This window comes from Lissotriton vulgaris, chromosome 1_1 (assembly GCF_964263255.1).
Source record: "Lissotriton vulgaris chromosome 1_1, aLisVul1.2, whole genome shotgun sequence".
NCBI classification, from domain to species: Eukaryota; Metazoa; Chordata; class Amphibia; order Caudata; family Salamandridae; genus Lissotriton; species Lissotriton vulgaris.
This window is the reverse complement of record NC_141685.1, coordinates 234,101,820-234,126,667: the sequence shown is the minus strand read 5'-3', so window position 1 is coordinate 234,126,667 and position 24,848 is coordinate 234,101,820. Positions and strand designations below refer to the sequence as shown.

General features: G+C 39.9%; 16 non-coding genes across 16 annotated transcripts; all 16 read left to right on the top strand.

Moving 5' to 3' along the window:
* The first annotated feature begins 1,005 nt into the window (after positions 1-1,005).
* TRNAA-AGC (transfer RNA alanine (anticodon AGC)) lies at positions 1,006-1,078 on the top strand. The gene has a single exon. It is a non-coding gene; the product is annotated as a tRNA-Ala (tRNA).
* Positions 1,079-2,055: 977 nt separating this feature from the next.
* On the top strand, positions 2,056-2,128 carry TRNAA-AGC (transfer RNA alanine (anticodon AGC)). The gene has a single exon. It is a non-coding gene; the product is annotated as a tRNA-Ala (tRNA).
* Positions 2,129-2,703: 575 nt separating this feature from the next.
* TRNAK-CUU (transfer RNA lysine (anticodon CUU)) lies at positions 2,704-2,776 on the top strand. Its single transcript has one exon. It is a non-coding gene; the product is annotated as a tRNA-Lys (tRNA).
* A 4,156-nt stretch (positions 2,777-6,932) lies between these two features.
* TRNAK-CUU (transfer RNA lysine (anticodon CUU)) lies at positions 6,933-7,005 on the top strand. Its single transcript has one exon. It is a non-coding gene; the product is annotated as a tRNA-Lys (tRNA).
* Positions 7,006-7,601: 596 nt separating this feature from the next.
* TRNAT-CGU (transfer RNA threonine (anticodon CGU)) lies at positions 7,602-7,674 on the top strand. Its single transcript has one exon. It is a non-coding gene; the product is annotated as a tRNA-Thr (tRNA).
* A 3,077-nt stretch (positions 7,675-10,751) lies between these two features.
* Positions 10,752-10,824, top strand: TRNAK-CUU (transfer RNA lysine (anticodon CUU)). Its single transcript has one exon. It is a non-coding gene; the product is annotated as a tRNA-Lys (tRNA).
* A 2,039-nt stretch (positions 10,825-12,863) lies between these two features.
* On the top strand, positions 12,864-12,936 carry TRNAT-CGU (transfer RNA threonine (anticodon CGU)). The gene has a single exon. It is a non-coding gene; the product is annotated as a tRNA-Thr (tRNA).
* Positions 12,937-16,416: 3,480 nt separating this feature from the next.
* On the top strand, positions 16,417-16,489 carry TRNAA-AGC (transfer RNA alanine (anticodon AGC)). The gene has a single exon. It is a non-coding gene; the product is annotated as a tRNA-Ala (tRNA).
* A 575-nt stretch (positions 16,490-17,064) lies between these two features.
* On the top strand, positions 17,065-17,137 carry TRNAK-CUU (transfer RNA lysine (anticodon CUU)). Its single transcript has one exon. It is a non-coding gene; the product is annotated as a tRNA-Lys (tRNA).
* A 1,381-nt stretch (positions 17,138-18,518) lies between these two features.
* Positions 18,519-18,591, top strand: TRNAA-AGC (transfer RNA alanine (anticodon AGC)). The gene has a single exon. It is a non-coding gene; the product is annotated as a tRNA-Ala (tRNA).
* A 575-nt stretch (positions 18,592-19,166) lies between these two features.
* On the top strand, positions 19,167-19,239 carry TRNAK-CUU (transfer RNA lysine (anticodon CUU)). The gene has a single exon. It is a non-coding gene; the product is annotated as a tRNA-Lys (tRNA).
* Positions 19,240-19,569: 330 nt separating this feature from the next.
* Positions 19,570-19,642, top strand: TRNAA-AGC (transfer RNA alanine (anticodon AGC)). Its single transcript has one exon. It is a non-coding gene; the product is annotated as a tRNA-Ala (tRNA).
* Positions 19,643-20,217: 575 nt separating this feature from the next.
* TRNAK-CUU (transfer RNA lysine (anticodon CUU)) lies at positions 20,218-20,290 on the top strand. The gene has a single exon. It is a non-coding gene; the product is annotated as a tRNA-Lys (tRNA).
* A 1,381-nt stretch (positions 20,291-21,671) lies between these two features.
* TRNAA-AGC (transfer RNA alanine (anticodon AGC)) lies at positions 21,672-21,744 on the top strand. Its single transcript has one exon. It is a non-coding gene; the product is annotated as a tRNA-Ala (tRNA).
* A 575-nt stretch (positions 21,745-22,319) lies between these two features.
* TRNAK-CUU (transfer RNA lysine (anticodon CUU)) lies at positions 22,320-22,392 on the top strand. Its single transcript has one exon. It is a non-coding gene; the product is annotated as a tRNA-Lys (tRNA).
* Positions 22,393-24,431: 2,039 nt separating this feature from the next.
* Positions 24,432-24,504, top strand: TRNAK-CUU (transfer RNA lysine (anticodon CUU)). The gene has a single exon. It is a non-coding gene; the product is annotated as a tRNA-Lys (tRNA).
* Positions 24,505-24,848: the final 344 nt, after the last annotated feature.

Below are 24,848 nucleotides of genomic sequence, written 5' to 3'. Positions count from 1 at the left end.
GTAGCGGGCTCGATGCCCGCATTCTCCATTATAAAATTTGCATACATTTTATTTTTAAGTTGTCATTGCCAAGGTCATTGCAGAGTAAGAACAGAAAAATCACAGATGGCTTTCAAATATGGTCTCATTATAACAACTAAATTGGTTTAATCAAAAGGGTTCAGGTATTCTTTAGCATGTGAGAGGAATTTGAATTCTTATGCAATCTCAAAATGAAGTTCTCACAACTTCCATTTTCATTTTCTCTTATTTTTTTTGACACTCTGTCCTCTGAAGGATGTATAAATCTGGCTTTCCTTGCAAAACAAGAGTAGAGGAATATCCAGGATTTGATTTTCTTCACAAAAAGGGATTGGTCTGCATACTGTCTTAAGGAGGGAGCCCGGCTAGCTCAGTCGGTAGAGCATGAGACTCTTAATCTCAGGGTCGTGGGTTCGAGCTCCACGTTGGGCGAAAACGAGTAATTTTTGCCTGAATACTGCATTGACTCTCATAATATGGAGATTAATCTTGCATTAGACCTGCAATAACTCCCAAAAATTGTCCAGGAATGGATTTCCTTCATAAAAAATGATTAGTCTGCATACAATCTCGAAGTGGGAGCCCGGCTAGCTCAGTCGGTAGAGCATGAGACTCTTAATCTCAGGGTCGTGGGTTCGAGCCTCACGTTGGACGAAAATGAGTAATTTTTGCTGGACTCTCATAATCTGGTGATTATTCTTGCATTAGACATGCAATAACTATCAAAAATGGTATCTCCCTTGGTTTCTCATTGGTGGGAAATTTAACTTCAAGATTAGGTAGGGTATGAGTCTAGATGAACACACCACAAAATCACTCATATTCGAGTAGTAAACAGGCCAACCTGAACTGTAAAACATCCCATAAGTGGAGGTAAGGCATAAGTTAGGAGTGAACTGAACACTGTTATGGGCAATTGGACTTCAAATATAGTGTGGAAGGCAGTAAGGTTAATTTTTTCATGTTATGCAGATTAAACACACAGGGGAATTAGCTCAAATGGTAGAGCGCTCGCTTAGCATGCGAGAGGTAGCGGGATCGATGCCCGCATTCTCCATTATAAAATTTACATACATTTTATTTTTAACTTGTCATTGCCAAGGTCATTGCAGAGTAAGAACAGAAAAATCACAGATGGCTTTCAAATATGGTCTCATTATAACAACTAAAGTGGTTTAATCAAAAGGGTTCAGGTATTCTTTAGCATGTGAGAGGAATTTGAATTCTTATGCAATCTCAAAATGAAGTTCTCACAACTTCCGTTTTCATTTTCTCTTATTTGTTTTGACACTCTGTCCTCTGAAGGATGTATAAATCTGGCTTTCCTTGCAAAACAAGAGTAGAGGAATATCCAGGATTTGATTTTTTTCACAAAAAGGGATTGGTCTGCATACTGTCTTAAGGAGGGAGCCCGGCTAGCTCAGTCGGTAGAGCATGAGACTCTTAATCTCAGGGTCGTGGGTTCGAGCCCCACGTTGGGCGAAAAAGAGTTATTTTTCCCTGAATATTGCATAGACTCTCATAATATGGAGATTATTCTTGCATTAGACCTGCAATAACTCCCAAAAATTGTCCAGGACTGGATTTCCTTCATAAAAAATGATTAGTCTGCATACCATCTTGAAGTGGGACCCCGGCTAGCTCAGTCGGTAGAGCATGAGACTTTTAATCTCAGGGTCGTGGGTTCGAGCTCCACGTTGGGCGAAAATGAGTAATTTTTGCTGGACTCTCATAATCTGGTGATTATTCTTGCATTAGACATGCAATAACTATCAAAAATGGTATCTCCCTTGGTTTCTCATTGGTGGGAAATTTAACTTCAAGATTAGGTAGAGTATGAGTCTAGATGAACACACCACAATATCACTCATATTCAAGTAGTAAACAGGCCAACCTGAACTGTAAAACATCCCATAAGTGGAGGTAAGGCATAAGTTAGGAGTGAACTGAACACTGTTATGGGCAATTGGACTTCAAATAAAGTGTGGAAGGCAGTGAGGTTACTTTTTTCATGTTATGCAGATTAAACACACAGGGGAATTAGCTCAAATGGTAGAGCGCTCGCTTAGCATGCGAGAGGTAGCGGGATCGATGCCCGCATTCTCCATTATAAAATTTGCATACATTTTATTTTTAACTTGTCATTGCCCATGGTCATTGCAGAGTAAGAACAGAAAAATCACAGATGGCTTTCAAATATGGTCTCATTATCACAACTAAAGTGGTTTAATCAAAAGGGTTCAGGTATTCTTTAGCATGTGAGAGGAATTTGAATTCTTATGCAATCTCAAAATGAAGTTCTCACAACTTCCATTTTCATTTTCTCTTCTTTTTTTTGACACTCTGTCCTCTGAAGGATGTATAAATCTGGCTTTCCTTGCAAAACAAGAGTAGAGGAATATCCAGGATTTGATTTTTTTCACAAAAAGGGAGTGGTCTGCATACTGTCTTAAGGAGGGAGCCCGGCTAGCTCAGTCGGTAGAGCATGAGACTCTTAATCTCAGGGTCGTGGGTTCGAGCCCCACATTGGCCGAAAACGAGTAATTTTTTCCTGAATATTGCATTGACTCTCATAATATGGAGATTAATCTTGCATTAGACCTGCAATAACTCCCAAAAATTGTCCAGGAATGGATTTCCTTCATAAAAAATGATTAGTCTGCATACCATCTTGAAGTGGGAGCCCAGCTAGCTCAGTCGGTAGAGCATGAGACTCTTAATCTCAGGGTCGTGGGTTCGAGCCCCACGTTGGGCAAAAATGAGTAATTTTTGCTGGATTATTGCATTGACTCTCATAATCTGGTGAATATTCTTGCATTAGACATGCAATAACTATCAGAAATGGTATCTCCCTTGGTTTCTCATTGGTGGGAAATATAACTTCAAGATTAGCTAGGGTATGAGTCTAGATAAACACAGCGCAATATCACTCATATTCGAGTAGTAAACAGGCCAACCTGAACTGTAAAACATCCCATAAGTGGAGGTAAGGCATAAATTAGGAGTGAACTGAACACTGTTATGGGCAATTGGACTTCAAATAAAGTGTGGAACGCAGTAAGGTTACTTTTTTCATGTTATGCAGATTAAACACACAGGGGAATTAGCTCAAATAGTAAAGCGCTCGCTTAGCATGCGAGAGGTAGCGGGCTCGATGCCCGCATTCTCCATTATAAAATTTGCATACATTTTATTTTCAACTTGTCATTGCCAAGGTCATTGCAGAGTAAGAACAGAAAAATCACAGATGGCTTTCAAATATGGTCTCATTATAACAACTAAAGTGGTTTAGTCAAAAGGGTTCAGGTATTCTTTAGCATTTGAGAGGAATTTGAATTCTTATGCAATCTCAAAATGAAGTTCTCACAACTTCCATTTTCATTTTCTCTTATTTTTTTTGACACTCTGTCCTCTGAAGGATGTATAAATATGGCTTTCCTTGCAAAACAAGAGTAGAGGAATATCCAGGATTTGATTTTCTTCACAAAAAGGGATTGGTCTGCATACTGCCTTAAGGAGGGAGCCTGGCTAGCTCAGTCGGTAGAGCATGAGACTCTTAATCTCAGGGTCGTGGGTTCGAGCTCCACGTTGGGCGAAAACGAGTAATTTTTGCCTGAATACTGCATTGACTCTCATAATATGGAGATTAATCTTGCATTAGACCTGCAATAACTCCCAAAAATTGTCCAGGAATGGATTTCCTTCATAAAAAATGATTAGTCTGCATACCATCTTGAAGTGGGAACCCGGCTAGCTCAGTCGGTAGAGCATGAGACTCTTAATCTCAGGGTTTGAGCCTCACGTTGGGCGAAAATGAGTAATTTTTGCTGGACTCTCATAATCTGGTGATTATTCTTGCATTAGACATGCAATAACTATCAAAAATGGTATCTCCCTTGGTTTCTCATTGGTGGGAAATTTAACTTCAAGATTAGGTAGGGTATGAGTCTAGATGAACACACCACAATATCACTCATATTCGAGTAGTAAACAGGCCAACCTGAACTGTAAAACATCCCATAAGTGGAGGTAAGGCATAAGTTAGGAGTGAACTGAACACTGTTATGGGCAATTGGACTTCAAATAAAGTGTGGAAGGCAGTGAGGTTACTTTTTTCATGTTATGCAGATTAAACACACAGGGGAATTAGCTCAAATGGTAGAGAGCTTGCTTAGCATGCGAGAGGTAGCGGGATCGATGCCCGCATTCTCCATTATAAAATTTGCATACATTTTATTTTTAACTTGTCATTGCCAAGGTCATTGCAGAGTAAGAACAGAAAAATCACAGATGGCTTTCAAATATGGTCTCAGTATAACAACTAAAGTGGTTTAATCAAAAGGGTTCAGGTATTCTTTAGCATGTGAGAGGAATTTGAATTCTTATGCAATCTCAAAATGAAGTTCTCACAACTTCCGTTTTCATTTTCTCTTATTTTTTTTGACACTCTGTCCTCTGAAGGATGTATAAATCTGGCTTTCCTTGCAAAACAAGAGTAGAGGAATATCCAGGATTTGATTTTTTTCACAAAAAGGGATTGGTCTGCATACTGTCTTAAGGAGGGAGCCCGGCTACCTCAGTCGGTAGAGCATGAGACTCTTAATCTCAGGGTCGTGGGTTCGAGCCCCACGTTGGGCGAAAACGAGTAATTTTTGCCTGAATATTGCATTGACTCTCATAATATGGAGATTATTCTTTCATTAGACCTGCAATAACTCCCAAAAATTGTCCAGGAATGGATTTCCTTCATAAAAAATGATTAGTCTGCATACCATCTTGAAGTGGGAGCCCGGCTAGCTCAGTCGGTAGAGCATGAGACTCTTAATTTCAGGGTCGTGGGTTCGAGCCCCACGTTGGGCGAAAATGAGTAATTTTTGCTGGATTATTGCATTGACTCTCATAATCTGGTGAATATTCTTGCATTAGACATGCAATAACTATCAGAAATGGTATCTCCCTTGGTTTCTCATTGGTGGGAAATTTAACTTCAAGATTAGCTAGGGTATGAGTCTAGATGAACACAGCGCAATATCACTCATATTCGAGTAGTAAACAGGCCAACCTGAACTGTAAAACATCCCATAAGTGGAGGTAAGGCATAAGTTAGGAGTGAACTGAACACTGTTATGGGCAATTGGACTTCAAATAAAGTGTGGAAGGCAGTGAGGTTACTTTTTTCATGTTATGCAGATTAAACACACAGGGGAATTAGCTCAAATGGTAGAGAGCTCGCTTAGCATGCGAGAGGTAGCGGGATCGATGCCCGCATTCTCCATTATAAAATTTGCATACATTTTATTTTTAACTTGTCATTGCCAAGGTCATTGCAGAGTAAGAACAGAAAAATCACAGATGGCTTTCAAATATGGTCTCAGTATAACAACTAAAGTGGTTTAATCAAAAGGGTTCAGGTATTCTTTAGCATGTGAGAGGAATTTGAATTCTTATGCAATCTCAAAATGAAGTTCTCACAACTTCCGTTTTCATTTTCTCTTATTTTTTTTGACACTCTGTCCTCTGAAGGATGTATAAATCTGGCTTTCCTTGCAAAACAAGAGTAGAGGAATATCCAGGATTTGATTTTTTTCACAAAAAGGGATTGGTCTGCATACTGTCTTAAGGAGGGAGCCCGGCTACCTCAGTCGGTAGAGCATGAGACTCTTAATCTCAGGGTCGTGGGTTCGAGCCCCACGTTGGGCGAAAACGAGTAATTTTTGCCTGAATATTGCATTGACTCTCATAATATGGAGATTATTCTTGCATTAGACCTGCAATAACTCCCAAAAATTGTCCAGGAATGGATTTCCTTCATAAAAAATGATTAGTCTGCATACCATCTTGAAGTGGGAGCCCGGCTAGCTCAGTCGGTAGAGCATGAGACTCTTAATCTCAGGGTCGTGGGTTCGAGCCCCACGTTGGGCGAAAATGAGTAATTTTTTCTGGATTATTGCATTGACTCTCATAATCTGGTGAATATTCTTGCATTAGACATGCAATAACTATCAGAAATGGTATCTCCCTTGGTTTCTCATTGGTGGGAAATTTAACTTCAAGATTAGCTAGGGTATGAGTCTAGATGAACACAGCGCAATATCACTCATATTCGAGTAGTAAACAGGCCAACCTGAACTGTAAAACATCCCATAAGTGGAGGTAAGGCATAAGTTAGGAGTGAACTGAACACTGTTATGGGCAATTGGACTTCAAATATAGTGTGGAAGGCAGTAAGGTTACTTTTTTCATGTTATGCAGATTAAACACACAGGGGAATTAGCTCAAATGGTAGAGCCCTCCCTTAGCATGCGAGAGGTAGCGGGATCGATGCCCGCATTCTCCATTATAAAATTTACATACATTTTATTTTTAACTTGTCATTGCCAAGGTCATTGCAGAGTAAGAACAGAAAAATCACAGATGGCTTTCAAATATGGTCTCATTATAACAACTAAAGTGGTTTAATCAAAAGGGTTCAGGTATTCTTTAGCATGTGAGAGGAATTTGAATTCTTATGCAATCTCAAAATGAAGTTCTCACAACTTCCGTTTTCATTTTCTCTTATTTGTTTTGACACTCTGTCCTCTGAAGGATGTATAAATCTGGCTTTCCTTGCAAAACAAGAGTAGAGGAATATCCAGGATTTGATTTTTTTCACAAAAAGGGATTGGTCTGCATACTGTCATAAGGAGGGAGCCCGGCTAGCTCAGTCGGTAGAGCATGAGACTCTTAATCTCAGGGTCGTGGGTTCGAGCCCCACGTTGGGCGAAAAAGAGTTATTTTTCCCTGAATATTGCATAGACTCTCATAATATGGAGATTATTCTTGCATTAGACCTGCAATAACTCCCAAAAATTGTCCAGGACTGGATTTCCTTCATAAAAAATGATTAGTCTGCATACCATCTTGAAGTGGGAGCCCGGCTAGCTCAGTCGGTAGAGCATGAGACTCTTAATCTCAGGGTCGTGGGTTCGAGCCCCACGTTGGGCAAAAATGAGTAATTTTTGCTGGATTATTGCATTGACTCTCATAATCTGGTGAGCATTCTTGCATTAGACATGCAATAACTATCAGAAATGGTATCTCCCTTGGTTTCTCATTGGTGGGAAATTTAACTTCAAGATTAGCTAGGGTATGAGTCTAGATGAACACAGCGCAATATCACTCATATTCGAGTAGTAAACAGGCCAACCTGAACTGTAAAACATCCCATAAGTGGATAAGTTAGGAGTGAACTGAACACTGTTATGGGCAATTGGACTTCAAATAAAGTGTGGAAGGCAGTAAGGTTACTTTTTTCATGTTATGCAGATTAAACACACAGGGGAATTAGCTCAAATAGTAAAACGCTCGCTTAGGAGGGAGCCCGGCTAGCTCAGTCGGTAGAGCATGAGACTCTTAATCTCAGGGTCGTGGGTTCGAGCCCCACGTTGGGCGAAAACGAGTAATTTTTTCCTGAATATTGCATTGACTCTCATAATATGGAGATTAATCTTGCATTAGACCTGCAATAACTCCCAAAAATTGTCCAGGAATGGATTTCCTTCATAAAAAATGATTAGTCTGCATACCATCTGGTAGTGGGAGCCCGGCTAGCTCAGTCGGTAGAGCATGAGACTCGTAATCTCAGGGTCGTGGGTTCAAGCCCCACGTCGGGCGAAAATGAGTAATTTTTGCTGGACTCTCATAATCTGGTGATTATTCTTGCATTAGACATGCAATAACTATAAAAATGGTATCTCCCTTGGTTTCTCATTGGTGGGAAATTTAACTTCAAGATTAGGTAGGGTATGAGTCTAGATGAACACACCACAATATCACTCATATTCGAGTAGTAAACAGGCCAACCTGAACTGTAAAACATCCCATAAGTGGAGGTAAGGCATAAGTTAGGAGTGAACTGAACACTGTTATGGGCAATTGGACTGCAAATAAAGTGTGGAAGGCAGTGAGGTTACTTTTTTCATGTTATGCAGATTAAACACACAGGGGAATTAGCTCAAATGGTAGAGCGCTCGCTTAGCATGCAAGAGGTAGCAGGATCGATGCCCGCATTCTCCATTATAAAATTTGCATACATTTTATTTTTAACTTGTCATTGCCCATGGTCATTGCAGAGTAAGAACAGAAAAATCACAGATGGCTTTCAAATATGGTCTCATTATAACAACTAAAGTGGTTTAATCAAAAGGGTTCAGGTATTCTTTAGCATGTGAGAGGAATTTGAATTCTTATGCAATCTCAAAATGAAGTTCTCACAACTTCCGTTTTCATTTTCTCTTATTTTTTTTGACACTCTGTCCTCTGAAGGATGTATAAATCTGGCTTTCCTTGCAAAACAAGAGTAGAGGAATGTCCAGGATTTGATTTTTTTCACAAATAGGGATTGGTCTGCATACTGTCTTAAGGAGGGAGTCCGGCTAGCTCAGTCGGTAGAGCATGAGACTCTTAATCTCAGGGTCGTTGGTTCGAGCCCCACGTTGGGCAAAAACGAGTAATTTTTGCCTGAATATTGCATTGACTCTCATAATATGGAGATTAATCTTGCATTAGACCTGCAATAACTCCCAAAAATTGTCCAGGACTGGATTTCCTTCATAAAAAATGATTAGTCTGCATACCATCTTGAAATGGGAGCCCGGCTAGCTCAGTCGGTAGAGCATGAGACTTTTAATCTCAGGGTCGTGGGTTCGAGCTCCACGTTGGGCGAAAATGAGTAATTTTTGCTGGACCCTCATAATCTGGTGATTATTCTTGCATTAGACATGCAATAACTATCAAAAATGGTATCTCCCTTGGTTTCTCAATGGTGGGAAATTTAACTTCAAGATTAGGTAGGGTATGAGTCTAGATGAACACACCACAATATCACTCATATTCGAGTAGTAAACAGGCCAACCTGAACTGTAAAACATCCCATAAGTGGAGGTAAGGCATAAGTTAGGAGTGAACTGAACACTGTTATGGGCAATTGGACTTCAAATAAAGTGTGGAAGGCAGTGAGGTTACTTTTTTCATGTTATGCAGATTAAACACACAGGGGAATTAGCTCAAATGGTAGAGCGCTCGCTTAGCATGTGAGAGGTAGCGGGATCGATGCCCGCATTCTCCATTATAAAATTTGCATACATTTTATTTTTAACTTGTCATTGCCAAGGTCATTGCAGAGTAAGAACAGAAAAATCACAGATGGCTTTCAAATATGGTCTCATTATAACAACTAAAGTGGTTTAATCAAAAGGGTTCAGGTATTCTTTAGCATGTGAGAGGAATTTGAATTCTTATGCAATCTCAAAATGAAGTTCTCACAACTTCCGTTTTCATTTTCTCTTATTTGTTTTGACACTCTGTCCTCTGAAGGATGTATAAATCTGGCTTTCCTTGCAAAACAAGAGTAGAGGAATATCCAGGATTTGATTTTTTTCACAAAAAGGGATTGGTCTGCATACTGTCTTAAGGAGGGAGCCCGGCTAGCTCAGTCGGTAGAGCATGAGACTCTTAATCTCAGGGTCGTGGGTTCGAGCCCCACGTTGGGCGAAAACGAGTAATTTTTGCCTGAATATTGCATTGACTCTCATAATATGGAGATTATTCTTGCATTAGACCTGCAATAACTCCCAAAAATTGTCCAGGACTGGATTTCCTTCATAAAAAATGATTAGTCTGCATACCATCTAGAAGTGGGAGCCCGGCTAGCTCAGTCGGTAGAGCATGAGACTTTTAATCTCAGGGTCGTGGGTTCGAGCTCCACGTTGGGCGAAAATGAGTAATTTTTGCTGGACCCTCATAATCTGGTGATTATTCTTGCATTAGACATGCAATAACTATCAAAAATGGTATCTCCCTTGGTTTCTCATTGGTGGGAAATTTAACTTCAAGATTAGGTAGGGTATGAGTCTAGATGAACACACCACAATATCACTCATATTCGAGTAGTAAACAGGCCAACCTGAACTGTAAAACATCCCATAAGTGGAGGTAAGGCATAAGTTAGGAGTGAACTGAACACTGTTATGGGCAATTGGACTTCAAATAAAGTGTGGAAGGCAGTGAGGTTACTTTTTTCATGTTATGCAGATTAAACACACAGGGGAATTAGCTCAAATGGTAGAGCGCTCGCTTAGCATGCGAGAGGTAGTGGGATCGATGCCCACATTCTCCATTATAAAATTTGCATACATTTTATTTTTAACTTGTCATTGCCAAGGTCATTGCAGAGTAAGAACAGAAAAATCACAGATGGCTTTCAAATATGGTCTCATTATAACAACTAAAGTGGTTTAATCAAAAGGGTTCAGGTATTCTTTAGCATGTGAGAGGAATTTGAATTCTTATGCAATCTCAAAATGAAGTTCTCACAACTTCCGTTTTCATTTTCTCTTATTTGTTTTGACACTCTGTCCTCTGAAGGATGTATAAATCTGGCTTTCCTTGCAAAACAAGAGTAGAGGAATATCCAGGATTTGATTTTTTTCACAAAAAGGGATTGGTCTGCATACTGTCTTAAGGAGGGAGCCCGGCTAGCTCAGTCGGTAGAGCATGAGACTCTTAATCTCAGGGTCGTGGGTTCGAGCCCCACGTTGGGCGAAAACGAGTAATTTTTGCCTGAATATTGCATTGATTCTCATAATATGGAGATTATTCTTGCATTAGACCTACAATAACTCCCAAAAATTGTCCAGGACTGGATTTCCTTCATAAAAAATGATTAGTCTGCATACCATCTTGAAGTGGGAGCCCGGCTAGCTCAGTCGGTAGAGCATGAGACTCTTAATCTCAGGGTCGTGGGTTCGAGCCCCACGTCGGGCGAAAATGAGTAATTTTTGCTGGACTCTCATAATCTGGTGATTATTCTTGCAGTAGACATGCAATAACTATCAAAAATGGTATCTCCCTTGGTTTCTCATTGGTGGGAAATTTAACTTCAAGATTAGGTAGGGTATGAGTCTAGATGAACACACCACAATATCACTCATATTCGAGTAGTAAACAGGCCAACCTGAACTGTAAAACATCCCATAAGTGGAGGTAAGGCATAAGTTAGGAGTGAACTGAACACTGTTATGGGCAATTGGACTTCAAATAAAGTGTGGAAGGCAGTGAGGTTACTTTTTTCATGTTATGCAGCTTAAACAAACAGGGGAATTAGCTCAAATGGTAGAGCGCTCGCTTAGCATGCGAGAGATAGCGGGATCGATGCCCGCATTCTCCATTATAAAATTTGCATACATTTTATTTTTAACTTGTCATTGCCCATGGTCATTGCAGAGTAAGAACAGAAAAATCACAGATGGCTTTCAAATATGGTCTCATTATAACAACTAAAGTGGTTTAATCAAAAGGGTTCAGGTATTCTTTAGCATGTGAGAGGAATTTGAATTCTTATGCAATCTCAAAATGAAGTTCTCACAACTTCCATTTTCATTTTCTCTTATTTTTTTTGACACTCTGTCCTCTGAAGGATGTATAAATCTGGCTTTCCTTGCAAAACAAGAGTAGAGGAATATCCAGGATTTGATTTTTTTCACAAAAAGGGATTGGTCTGCATACTGACTTAAGGAGGGAGCCCGGCTAGCTCAGTCGGTAGAGCATGAGACTCTTAATCTCAGGGTCGTGGGTTCGAGCCCCACGTTGGGCGAAAACGAGTAATTTTTTCCTGAATATTGCATTGACTCTCATAATATGGAGATTAATCTTACATTAGACCTGCAATAACTCCCAAAAATTGTTCAGGAATGGATTTCCTTCATAAAAAATGATTAGTCTGCATACCATCTTGAAGTGGGAGCCCGGCTAGCTCAGTCGGTAGAGCATGAGACTCTTAATCTCAGGGTCGTGGGTTCGAGCCCCACGTTGGGCGAAAATGAGTAATTTTTGCTGGATTATTGCATTGACTCTCATAATCTGGTGAATATTCTTGCATTAGACATGCAATAACTATCAGAAATGGTATCTCCCTTGGTTTCTCATTGGTGGGAAATTTAACTTCAAGATTAGCTAGGGTATGAGTCTAGATGAACACAGCGCAATATCACTCATATTCGAGTAGTAAACAGGCCAACCTGAACTGTAAAACATCCCATAAGTGGAGGTAAGGCATAAGTTAGGAGTGAACTGAACACTGTTATGGGCAATTGGACTTCAAATAAAGTGTGGAACGCAGTAAGGTTACTTTTTTCATGTTATGCAGATTAAACACACAGGGGAATTAGCTCAAATAGTAAAGCGCTCGCTTAGCATGCGAGAGGTAGCGGGCTCGATGCCCGCATTCTCCATTATAAAATTTGCATACATTTTATTTTTAACTTGTCATTGCCAAGGTCATTGCAGAGTAAGAACAGAAAAATCACAGATGGCTTTCAAATATGGTCTCATTATAACAACTAAATTGGTTTAATCAAAAGGGTTCAGGTATTCTTTAGCATGTGAGAGGAATTTGAATTCTTATGCAATCTCAAAATGAAGTTCTCACAACTTCCATTTTCATTTTCTCTTATTTTTTTTGACACTCTGTCCTCTGAAGGATGTATAAATCTGGCTTTCCTTGCAAAACAAGAGTAGAGGAATATCCAGGATTTGATTTTCTTCACAAAAAGGGATTGGTCTGCATACTGTCTTAAGGAGGGAGCCGGCTAGCTCAGTCGGTAGAGCATGAGACTCTTAATCTCAGGGTCGTGGGTTCGAGCCCCACGTTGGGCGAAAACGAGTAATTTTTTCCTGAATATTGCATTGACTCTCATAATATGGAGATTAATCTTGCATTAGACCTGCAATAACTCCCAAAAATTGTCCAGGAATGGATTTCCTTCATAAAAAATGATTAGTCTGCATACCATCTGGTAGTGGGAGCCCGGCTAGCTCAGTCGGTAGAGCATGAGACTCGTAATCTCAGGGTCGTGGGTTCAAGCCCCACGTCGGGCGAAAATGAGTAATTTTTGCTGGACTCTCATAATCTGGTGATTATTCTTGCATTAGACATGCAATAACTATAAAAATGGTATCTCCCTTGGTTTCTCATTGGTGGGAAATTTAACTTCAAGATTAGGTAGGGTATGAGTCTAGATGAACACACCACAATATCACTCATATTCGAGTAGTAAACAGGCCAACCTGAACTGTAAAACATCCCATAAGTGGAGGTAAGGCATAAGTTAGGAGTGAACTGAACACTGTTATGGGCAATTGGACTGCAAATAAAGTGTGGAAGGCAGTGAGGTTACTTTTTTCATGTTATGCAGATTAAACACACAGGGGAATTAGCTCAAATGGTAGAGCGCTCGCTTAGCATGCAAGAGGTAGCAGGATCGATGCCCGCATTCTCCATTATAAAATTTGCATACATTTTATTTTTAACTTGTCATTGCCCATGGTCATTGCAGAGTAAGAACAGAAAAATCACAGATGGCTTTCAAATATGGTCTCATTATAACAACTAAAGTGGTTTAATCAAAAGGGTTCAGGTATTCTTTAGCATGTGAGAGGAATTTGAATTCTTATGCAATCTCAAAATGAAGTTCTCACAACTTCCGTTTTCATTTTCTCTTATTTTTTTTGACACTCTGTCCTCTGAAGGATGTATAAATCTGGCTTTCCTTGCAAAACAAGAGTAGAGGAATGTCCAGGATTTGATTTTTTTCACAAATAGGGATTGGTCTGCATACTGTCTTAAGGAGGGAGTCCGGCTAGCTCAGTCGGTAGAGCATGAGACTCTTAATCTCAGGGTCGTTGGTTCGAGCCCCACGTTGGGCAAAAACGAGTAATTTTTGCCTGAATATTGCATTGACTCTCATAATATGGAGATTAATCTTGCATTAGACCTGCAATAACTCCCAAAAATTGTCCAGGACTGGATTTCCTTCATAAAAAATGATTAGTCTGCATACCATCTTGAAATGGGAGCCCGGCTAGCTCAGTCGGTAGAGCATGAGACTTTTAATCTCAGGGTCGTGGGTTCGAGCTCCACGTTGGGCGAAAATGAGTAATTTTTGCTGGACCCTCATAATCTGGTGATTATTCTTGCATTAGACATGCAATAACTATCAAAAATGGTATCTCCCTTGGTTTCTCATTGGTGGGAAATTTAACTTCAAGATTAGGTAGGGTATGAGTCTAGATGAACACACCACAATATCACTCATATTCGAGTAGTAAACAGGCCAACCTGAACTGTAAAACATCCCATAAGTGGAGGTAAGGCATAAGTTAGGAGTGAACTGAACACTGTTATGGGCAATTGGACTTCAAATAAAGTGTGGAAGGCAGTGAGGTTACTTTTTTCATGTTATGCAGATTAAACACACAGGGGAATTAGCTCAAATGGTAGAGCGCTCGCTTAGCATGCGAGAGGTAGCGGGATCGATGCCCACATTCTCCATTATAAAATTTGCATACATTTTATTTTTAACTTGTCATTGCCAAGGTCATTGCAGAGTAAGAACAGAAAAATCACAGATGGCTTTCAAATATGGTCTCATTATAACAACTAAAGTGGTTTAATCAAAAGGGTTCAGGTATTCTTTAGCATGTGAGAGGAATTTGAATTCTTATGCAATCTCAAAATGAAGTTCTCACAACTTCCGTTTTCATTTTCTCTTATTTGTTTTGACACTCTGTCCTCTGAAGGATGTATAAATCTGGCTTTCCTTGCAAAACAAGAGTAGAGGAATATCCAGGATTTGATTTTTTTCACAAAAAGGGATTGGTCTGCATACTGTCTTAAGGAGGGAGCCCGGCTAGCTCAGTCGGTAGAGCATGAGACTCTTAATCTCAGGGTCGTGGGTTCGAGCCCCACGTTGGGCGAAAACGAGTAATTTTTGCCTGAATATTGCATTGACTCTCATAATATGGAGATTATTCTTGCATTAGACCTGCAATAACTCCCAAAAATTGTCCAGGACTGGATTTCCTTCATAAAAAATGATTAGTCTGCATACCATCTAGAAGTGGGAGCCCGGCTAGCTCAGTCGGTAGAGCATGAGACTTTTAATCTCAGGGTCGTGGGTTCGAGCTCCACGTTGGGCGAAAATGAGTAATTTTTGCTGGACCCTCATAATCTGGTGATTATTCTTGCATTAGACATGCAATAACTATCAAAAATGGTATCTCCCTTGGTTTCTCATTGGTGGGAAATTTAACTTCAAGATTAGGTAGGGTATGAGTCTAGATGAACACACCACAATATCACTCATATTCGAGTAGTAAACAGGCCAACCTGAACTGTAAAACATCCCATAAGTGGAGGTAAGGCATAAGTTAGGAGTGAACTGAACACTGTTATGGGCAATTGGACTTCAAATAAAGTGTGGAAGGCAGTGAGGTTACTTTTTTCATGTTATGCAGATTAAACACACAGGGGAATTAGCTCAAATGGTAGAGCGCTCGCTTAGCATGCGAGAGGTAGTGGGATCGATGCCCACATTCTCCATTATAAAATTTGCATACATTTTATTTTTAACTTGTCATTGCCAAGGTCATTGCAGAGTAAGAACAGAAAAATCACAGATGGCTTTCAAATATGGTCTCATTATAACAACTAAAGTGGTTTAATCAAAAGGGTTCAGGTATTCTTTAGCATGTGAGAGGAATTTGAATTCTTATGCAATCTCAAAATGAAGTTCTCACAACTTCCGTTTTCATTTTCTCTTATTTGTTTTGACACTCTGTCCTCTGAAGGATGTATAAATCTGGCTTTCCTTGCAAAACAAGAGTAGAGGAATATCCAGGATTTGATTTTTTTCACAAAAAGGGATTGGTCTGCATACTGTCTTAAGGAGGGAGCCCGGCTAGCTCAGTCGGTAGAGCATGAGACTCTTAATCTCAGGGTCGTGGGTTCGAGCCCCACGTTGGGCGAAAACGAGTAATTTTTGCCTGAATATTGCATTGATTCTCATAATATGGAGATTATTCTTGCATTAGACCTACAATAACTCCCAAAAATTGTCCAGGACTGGATTTCCTTCATAAAAAATGATTAGTCTGCATACCATCTAGAAGTGGGAGCCCGGCTAGCTCAGTCGGTAGAGCATGAGACTTTTAATCTCAGGGTCGTGGGTTTGAGCTCCACGTTGGGCGAAAATGAGTAATTTTTGCTGGACTCTCATAATCTGGTGATTATTCTTGCATTAGACATGCAATAACTATCAAAAATGGTATCTCCCTTGGTTTCTCATTGGTGGGAAATTTAACTTCAAGATTAGGTAGGGTATGAGTCTAGATGAACACACCACAATATCACTCATATTCGAGTAGTAAACAGGCCAACCTGAACTGTAAAACATCCCATAAGTGGAGGTAAGGCATATGTTAGGAGTGAACTGAACACTGTTATGGGCAATTGGACTGCAAATAAAGTGTGGAAGGCAGTCAGGTTACTTTTTTCATGTTATGCAGATTAAACACACAGGGGAATTAGCTCAAATGGTAGAGCGCTCGCTTAGCATGCGAGAGGTAGCGGGATCGATTCCCGCATTCTCCATTATAAAATTTGCATACATTTTATTTTTAACTTGTCATTGCCCATGGTCATTGCAGAGTAAGAACAGAAAAATCACAGATGGCTTTCAAATATGGTCTCATTATAACAACTAAAGTGGTTTAATCAAAAGGGTTCAGGTATTCTTTAGCATGTGAGAGGAATTTGAATTCTTATGCAATCTCAAAATGAAGTTCTCACAACTTTCGTTTTCATTTTCTCTTATTTTTTTTGACACTCTGTCCTCTGAAGGATGTATAAATCTGGCTTTCCTTGCAAAACAAGAGTAGAGGAATATCCAGGATTTGATTTTTTTCACAAAAAGGGATTGGTCTGCATACTGTCTTAAGGAGGGAGCCCGGCTAGCTCAGTCGGTAGAGCATGAGACTCTTAATCTCAGGGTCGTGGGTTCGAGCCCCACGTTGGGCGAAAACGAGTAATTTTTTCCTGAATATTGCATTGACTCTCATAATATGGAGATTAATCTTGCATTAGACCTGCAATAACTCCCAAAAATTGTCCAGGAATGGATTTCCTTCATAAAAAATGATTAGTCTGCATACCATCTTGAAGTGGGAGCCCGGCTAGCTCAGTCGGTAGAGCATGAGACTCTTAATCTCAGGGTCGTGGGTTCGAGCCCCACGTCGGGCGAAAATGAGTAATTTTTGCTGGACTCTCATAATCTGGTGATTATTCTTGCAGTAGACATGCAATAACTATCAAAAATGGTATCTCCCTTGGTTTCTCATTGGTGGGAAATTTAACTTCAAGATTAGGTAGGGTATGAGTCTAGATGAACACACCACAATATCACTCATATTCGAGTAGTAAACAGGCCAACCTGAACTGTAAAACATCCCATAAGTGGAGGTAAGGCATAAGTTAGGAGTGAACTGAACACTGTTATGGGCAATTCAACTTCAAATAAAGTGTGGAAGGCAGTGAGGTTACTTTTTTCATGTTATGCAGCTTAAACAAACAGGGGAATTAGCTCAAATGGTAGAGCGCTCGCTTAGCATGCGAGAGATAGCGGGATCGATGCCCGCATTCTCCATTATAAAATTTGCATACATTTTATTTTTAACTTGTCATTGCCCATGGTCATTGCAGAGTAAGAACAGAAAAATCACAGATGGCTTTCAAATATGGTCTCATTATAACAACTAAAGTGGTTTAATCAAAAGGGTTCAGGTATTCTTTAGCATGTGAGAGGAATTTGAATTCTTATGCAATCTCAAAATGAAGTTCTCACAACTTCCATTTTCATTTTCTCTTATTTTTTTTGACACTCTGTCCTCTGAAGGATGTATAAATCTGGCTTTCCTTGCAAAACAAGAGTAGAGGAATATCCAGGATTTGATTTTTTTCACAAAAAGGGATTGGTCTGCATACTGACTTAAGGAGGGAGCCCGGCTAGCTCAGTCGGTAGAGCATGAGACTCTTAATCTCAGGGTCGTGGGTTCGAGCCCCACGTTGGGCGAAAACGAGTAATTTTTGCCTGAATATTGCATTGATTCTCATAATATGGAGATTATTCTTGCATTAGACCTACAATAACTCCCAAAAATTGTCCAGGAATGGATTTCCTTCATAAAAAATGATTAGTCTGCATACCATCTAGAAGTGGGAGCCCGGCTAGCTCAGTCGGTAGAGCATGAGACTTTTAATCTCAGGGTCGTGGGTTTGAGCTCCACGTTGGGCGAAAATGAGTAATTTTTGCTGGACTCTCATAATCTGGTGATTATTCTTGCATTAGACATGCAATAACTATCAAAAATGGTATCTCCCTTGGTTTCTCATTGGTGGGAAATTTAACTTCAAGATTAGGTAGGGTATGAGTCTAGATGAACACACCACAATATCACTCATATTCGAGTAGTAAACAGGCCAACCTGAACTGTAAAACATCCCATAAGTGGAGGTAAGGCATAAGTTAGGAGTGAACTGAACACTGTTATGGGCAATTGGACTTCAAATAAAGTGTGGAAGGCAGTGAGGTTACTTTTTTCATGTTATGCAGATTAAACACACAGGGGAATTAGCTCAAATGGTAGAGCGCTCGCTTAGCATGCGAGAGGTAGCGGGATCGATGCCCGCATTCTCCATTATAAAATTTGCATACATTTTATTTTTAACTTGTCATTGCCCATGGTCATTGCAGAGTAAGAACAGAAAAATCACAGATGGCTTTCAAATATGGTCTCATTATAACAACTAAAGTGGTTTAATCAAAAGGGTTCAGGTATTCTTTAGCATGTGAGAGGAATTTGAATTCTTATGCAATCTCAAAATGAAGTTCTCACAACTTCCGTTTTCATTTTCTCTTATTTTTTTTGACACTCTGTCCTCTGAAGGATGTATAAATCTGGCTTTCCTTGCAAAACAAGAGTAGAGGAATATCCAGGATTTGATTTTTTTCACAAAAAGGGATTGGTCTGCATACTGTCTTAAGGAGGGAGCCCGGCTAGCTCAGTCGGTAGAGCATGAGACTCTTAATCTCAGGGTCGTGGGTTCGAGCCCCACGTTGGGCGAAAACGAGTAATTTTTTCCTGAATATTGCATTGACTCTCATAATATGGAGATTAATCTTGCATTAGACCTGCAATAACTCCCAAAAATTGTCCAGGAATGGATTTCCTTCATAAAAAATGATTAGTCTGCATACCATCTTGAAGTGGGAGCCCGGCTAGCTCAGTCGGTAGAGCATGAGACTCTTAATCTCAGGGTCGTGGGTTCGAGCCCCACGTCGGGCGAAAATGAGTAATTTTTGCTGGACTCTCATAATCTGGTGATTATTCTTGCATTAGACATGCAATAACTATCAAAAATGGTATCTCCCTTGGTTTCTCATTGGTGGGAAATTTAACTTCAAGATTAGGTAGGGTATGAGTCTAGATGAACACACCACAATATCACTCATATTCGAGTAGTAAACAGGCCAACCTGAACTGTAAAACATCCCATAAGTGGAGGTAAGGCATATGTTAGGAGTGAACTGAACACTGTTATGGGCAATTGGACTGCAAATAAAGTGTGGAAGGCAGTCAGGTTACTTTTTTCATGTTATGCAGATTAAACACACAGGGGAATTAGCTCAAATGGTAGAGCGCTCGCTTAGCATGCGAGAGGTAGCGGGATCGATGCCCGCATTCTCCATTATAAAATTTGCATACATTTTATTTTTAACTTGTCATTGCCCATGGTCATTGCAGAGTAAGAACAGAAAAATCACAGATGGCTTTCAAATATGGTCTCATTATAACAACTAAAGTGGTTTAATCAAAAGGGTTCAGGTATTCTTTAGCATGTGAGAGGAATTTGAATTCTTATGCAATCTCAAAATGAAGTTCTCACAACTTTCGTTTTCATTTTCTCTTATTTTTTTTGACACTCTGTCCTCTGAAGGATGTATAAATCTGGCTTTCCTTGCAAAACAAGAGTAGAGGAATATCCAGGATTTGATTTTTTTCACAAAAAGGGATTGGTCTGCATACTGTCTTAAGGAGGGAGCCCGGCTAGCTCAGTCGGTAGAGCATGAGACTCTTAATCTCAGGGTCGTGGGTTCGAGCCCCACGTTGGGCGAAAACGAGTAATTTTTTCCTGAATATTGCATTGACTCTCATAATATGGAGATTAATCTTGCATTAGACCTGCAATAACTCCCAAAAATTGTCCAGGAATGGATTTCCTTCATAAAAAATGATTAGTCTGCATACCATCTTGAAGTGGGAGCCCGGCTAGCTCAGTCGGTAGAGCATGAGACTCTTAATCTCAGGGTCGTGGGTTCGAGCCCCACGTCGGGCGAAAATGAGTAATTTTTGCTGGACTCTCATAATCTGGTGATTATTCTTGCAGTAGACATGCAATAACTATCAAAAATGGTATCTCCCTTGGTTTCTCATTGGTGGGAAATTTAACTTCAAGATTAGGTAGGGTATGAGTCTAGATGAACACACCACAATATCACTCATATTCGAGTAGTAAACAGGCCAACCTGAACTGTAAAACATCCCATAAGTGGAGGTAAGGCATAAGTTAGGAGTGAACTGAACACTGTTATGGGCAATTCAACTTCAAATAAAGTGTGGAAGGCAGTGAGGTTACTTTTTTCATGTTATGCAGCTTAAACAAACAGGGGAATTAGCTCAAATGGTAGAGCGCTCGCTTAGCATGCGAGAGATAGCGGGATCGATGCCCGCATTCTCCATTATAAAATTTGCATACATTTTATTTTTAACTTGTCATTGCCCATGGTCATTGCAGAGTAAGAACAGAAAAATCACAGATGGCTTTCAAATATGGTCTCATTATAACAACTAAAGTGGTTTAATCAAAAGGGTTCAGGTATTCTTTAGCATGTGAGAGGAATTTGAATTCTTATGCAATCTCAAAATGAAGTTCTCACAACTTCCATTTTCATTTTCTCTTATTTTTTTTGACACTCTGTCCTCTGAAGGATGTATAAATCTGGCTTTCCTTGCAAAACAAGAGTAGAGGAATATCCAGGATTTGATTTTTTTCACAAAAAGGGATTGGTCTGCATACTGACTTAAGGAGGGAGCCCGGCTAGCTCAGTCGGTAGAGCATGAGACTCTTAATCTCAGGGTCGTGGGTTCGAGCCCCACGTTGGGCGAAAACGAGTAATTTTTGCCTGAATATTGCATTGATTCTCATAATATGGAGATTATTCTTGCATTAGACCTACAATAACTCCCAAAAATTGTCCAGGAATGGATTTCCTTCATAAAAAATGATTAGTCTGCATACCATCTAGAAGTGGGAGCCCGGCTAGCTCAGTCGGTAGAGCATGAGACTTTTAATCTCAGGGTCGTGGGTTTGAGCTCCACGTTGGGCGAAAATGAGTAATTTTTGCTGGACTCTCATAATCTGGTGATTATTCTTGCATTAGACATGCAATAACTATCAAAAATGGTATCTCCCTTGGTTTCTCATTGGTGGGAAATTTAACTTCAAGATTAGGTAGGGTATGAGTCTAGATGAACACACCACAATATCACTCATATTCGAGTAGTAAACAGGCCAACCTGAACTGTAAAACATCCCATAAGTGGAGGTAAGGCATAAGTTAGGAGTGAACTGAACACTGTTATGGGCAATTGGACTTCAAATAAAGTGTGGAAGGCAGTGAGGTTACTTTTTTCATGTTATGCAGATTAAATACACAGGGGAATTAGCTCAAATGGTAGAGCGCTCGCTTAGCATGCGAGAGGTAGCGGGATCGATGCCCGCATTCTCCATTATAAAATTTGCATACATTTTATTTTTAACTTGTCATTGCCCATGGTCATTGCAGAGTAAGAACAGAAAAATCACAGATGGCTTTCAAATATGGTCTCATTATAACAACTAAAGTGGTTTAATCAAAAGGGTTCAGGTATTCTTTAGCATGTGAGAGGAATTTGAATTCTTATGCAATCTCAAAATGAAGTTCTCACAACTTCCGTTTTCATTTTCTCTTATTTTTTTTGACACTCTGTCCTCTGAAGGATGTATAAATCTGGCTTTCCTTGCAAAACAAGAGTAGAGGAATATCCAGGATTTGATTTTTTTCACAAAAAGGGATTGGTCTGCATACTGTCTTAAGGAGGGAGCCCGGCTAGCTCAGTCGGTAGAGCATGAGACTCTTAATCTCAGGGTCGTGGGTTCGAGCCCCACGTTGGGCGAAAACGAGTAATTTTTTCCTGAATATTGCATTGACTCTCATAATATGGAGATTAATCTTGCATTAGACCTGCAATAACTCCCAAAAATTGTCCAGGAATGGATTTCCTTCATAAAAAATGATTAGTCTGCATACCATCTTGAAGTGGGAGCCCGGCTAGCTCAGTCGGTAGAGCATGAGACTCTTAATCTCAGGGTCGTGGGTTCGAGCCCCACGTCGGGCGAAAATGAGTAATTTTTGCTGGACTCTCATAATCTGGTGATTATTCTTGCAGTAGACATGCAATAACTATCAAAAATGGTATCTCCCTTGGTTTCTCATTGGTGGGAAATTTAACTTCAAGATTAGGTAGGGTATGAGTCTAGATGAACACACCACAATATCACTCATATTCGAGTAGTAAACAGGCCAACCTGAACTGTAAAACATCCCATAAGTGGAGGTAAGGCATAAGTTAGGAGTGAACTGAACACTGTTATGGGCAATTGGACTTCAAATAAAGTGTGGAAGGCAGTGAGGTTACTTTTTTCATGTTATGCAGCTTAAACAAACAGGGGAATTAGCTCAAATGGTAGAGCGCTCGCTTAGCATGCGAGAGATAGCGGGATCGATGCCCGCATTCTCCATTATAAAATTTGCATACATTTTATTTTTAACTTGTCATTGCCCATGGTCATTGCAGAGTAAGAACAGAAAAATCACAGATGGCTTTCAAATATGGTCTCATTATAACAACTAAAGTGGTTTAATCAAAAGGGTTCAGGTATTCTTTAGCATGTGAGAGGAATTTGAATTCTTATGCAATCTCAAAATGAAGTTCTCACAACTTCCATTTTCATTTTCTCTTATTTTTTTGACACTCTGTCCTCTGAAGGATGTATAAATCTGGCTTTCCTTGCAAAACAAGAGTAGAGGAATATCCAGGATTTGATTTTTTTCACAAAAAGGGATTGGTCTGCATACTGACTTAAGGAGGGAGCCCGGCTAGCTCAGTCGGTAGAGCATGAGACTCTTAATCTCAGGGTCGTGGGTTCGAGCCCCACGTTGGGCGAAAACGAGTAATTTTTTCCTGAATATTGCATTGACTCTCATAATATGGAGATTAATCTTACATTAGACCTGCAATAACTCCCAAAAATTGTCCAGGAATGGATTTCCTTCATAAAAAATGATTAGTCTGCATACCATCTTGAAGTGGGAGCCCGGCTAGCTCAGTCGGTAGAGCATGAGACTCTTAATCTCAGGGTCGTGGGTTCGAGCCCCACGTTGGGCGAAAATGAGTAATTTTTGCTGGATTATTGCATTGACTCTCATAATCTGGTGAATATTCTTGCATTAGACATGCAATAACTATCAGAAATGGTATCTCCCTTGGTTTCTCATTGGTGGGAAATTTAACTTCAAGATTAGCTAGGGTATGAGTCTAGATGAACACAGCGCAATATCACTCATATTCGAGTAGTAAACAGGCCAACCTGAACTGTAAAACATCCCATAAGTGGAGGTAAGGCATAAGTTAGGAGTGAACTGAACACTGTTATGGGCAATTGGACTTCAAATAAAGTGTGGAACGCAGTAAGGTTACTTTTTTCATGTTATGCAGATTAAACACACAGGGGAATTAGCTCAAATAGTAAAGCGCTCGCTTAGCATGCGAGAGGTAGCGGGCTCGATGCCCGCATTCTCCATTATAAAATTTGCATACATTTTATTTTTAACTTGTCATTGCCAAGGTCATTGCAGAGTAAGAACAGAAAAATCACAGATGGCTTTCAAATATGGTCTCATTATAACAACTAAATTGGTTTAATCAAAAGGGTTCAGGTATTCTTTAGCATGTGAGAGGAATTTGAATTCTTATGCAATCTCAAAATGAAGTTCTCACAACTTCCGTTTTCATTTTCTCTTATTTGTTTTGACACTCTGTCCTCTGAAGGATGTATAAATCTGGCTTTCCTTGCAAAACAAGAGTAGAGGAATATCCAGGATTTGATTTTTTTCACAAAAAGGGATTGGTCTGCATACTGTCTTAAGGAGGGAGCCCGGCTAGCTCAGTCGGTAGAGCATGAGACTCTTAATCTCAGGGTCGTGGGTTCGAGCCCCACGTTGGGCGAAAACGAGTAATTTTTGCCTGAATATTGCATTGATTCTCATAATATGGAGATTATTCTTGCATTAGACCTGCAATAACTCCCAAAAATTGTCCAGGAATGGATTTCCTTCATAAAAAATGATTAGTCTGCATACCATCTTGAAGTGGGAGCCCGGCTAGCTCAGTCGGTAGAGCATGAGACTCTTAATCTCAGGGTCGTGGGTTCGAGCCCCACGTCGGGCGAAAATGAGTAATTTTTGCTGGACTCTCATAATCTGGTGATTATTCTTGCAGTAGACATGCAATAACTATCAAAAATGGTATCTCCCTTGGTTTCTCATTGGTGGGAAATTTAACTTCAAGATTAGGTAGGGTATGAGTCTAGATGAACACACCACAATATCACTCATATTCGAGTAGTAAACAGGCCAACCTGAACTGTAAAACATCCCATAAGTGGAGGTAAGGCATAAGTTAGGAGTGAACTGAACACTGTTATGGGCAATTGGACTTCAAATAAAGTGTGGAAGGCAGTGAGGTTACTTTTTTCATGTTATGCAGCTTAAACAAACAGGGGAATTAGCTCA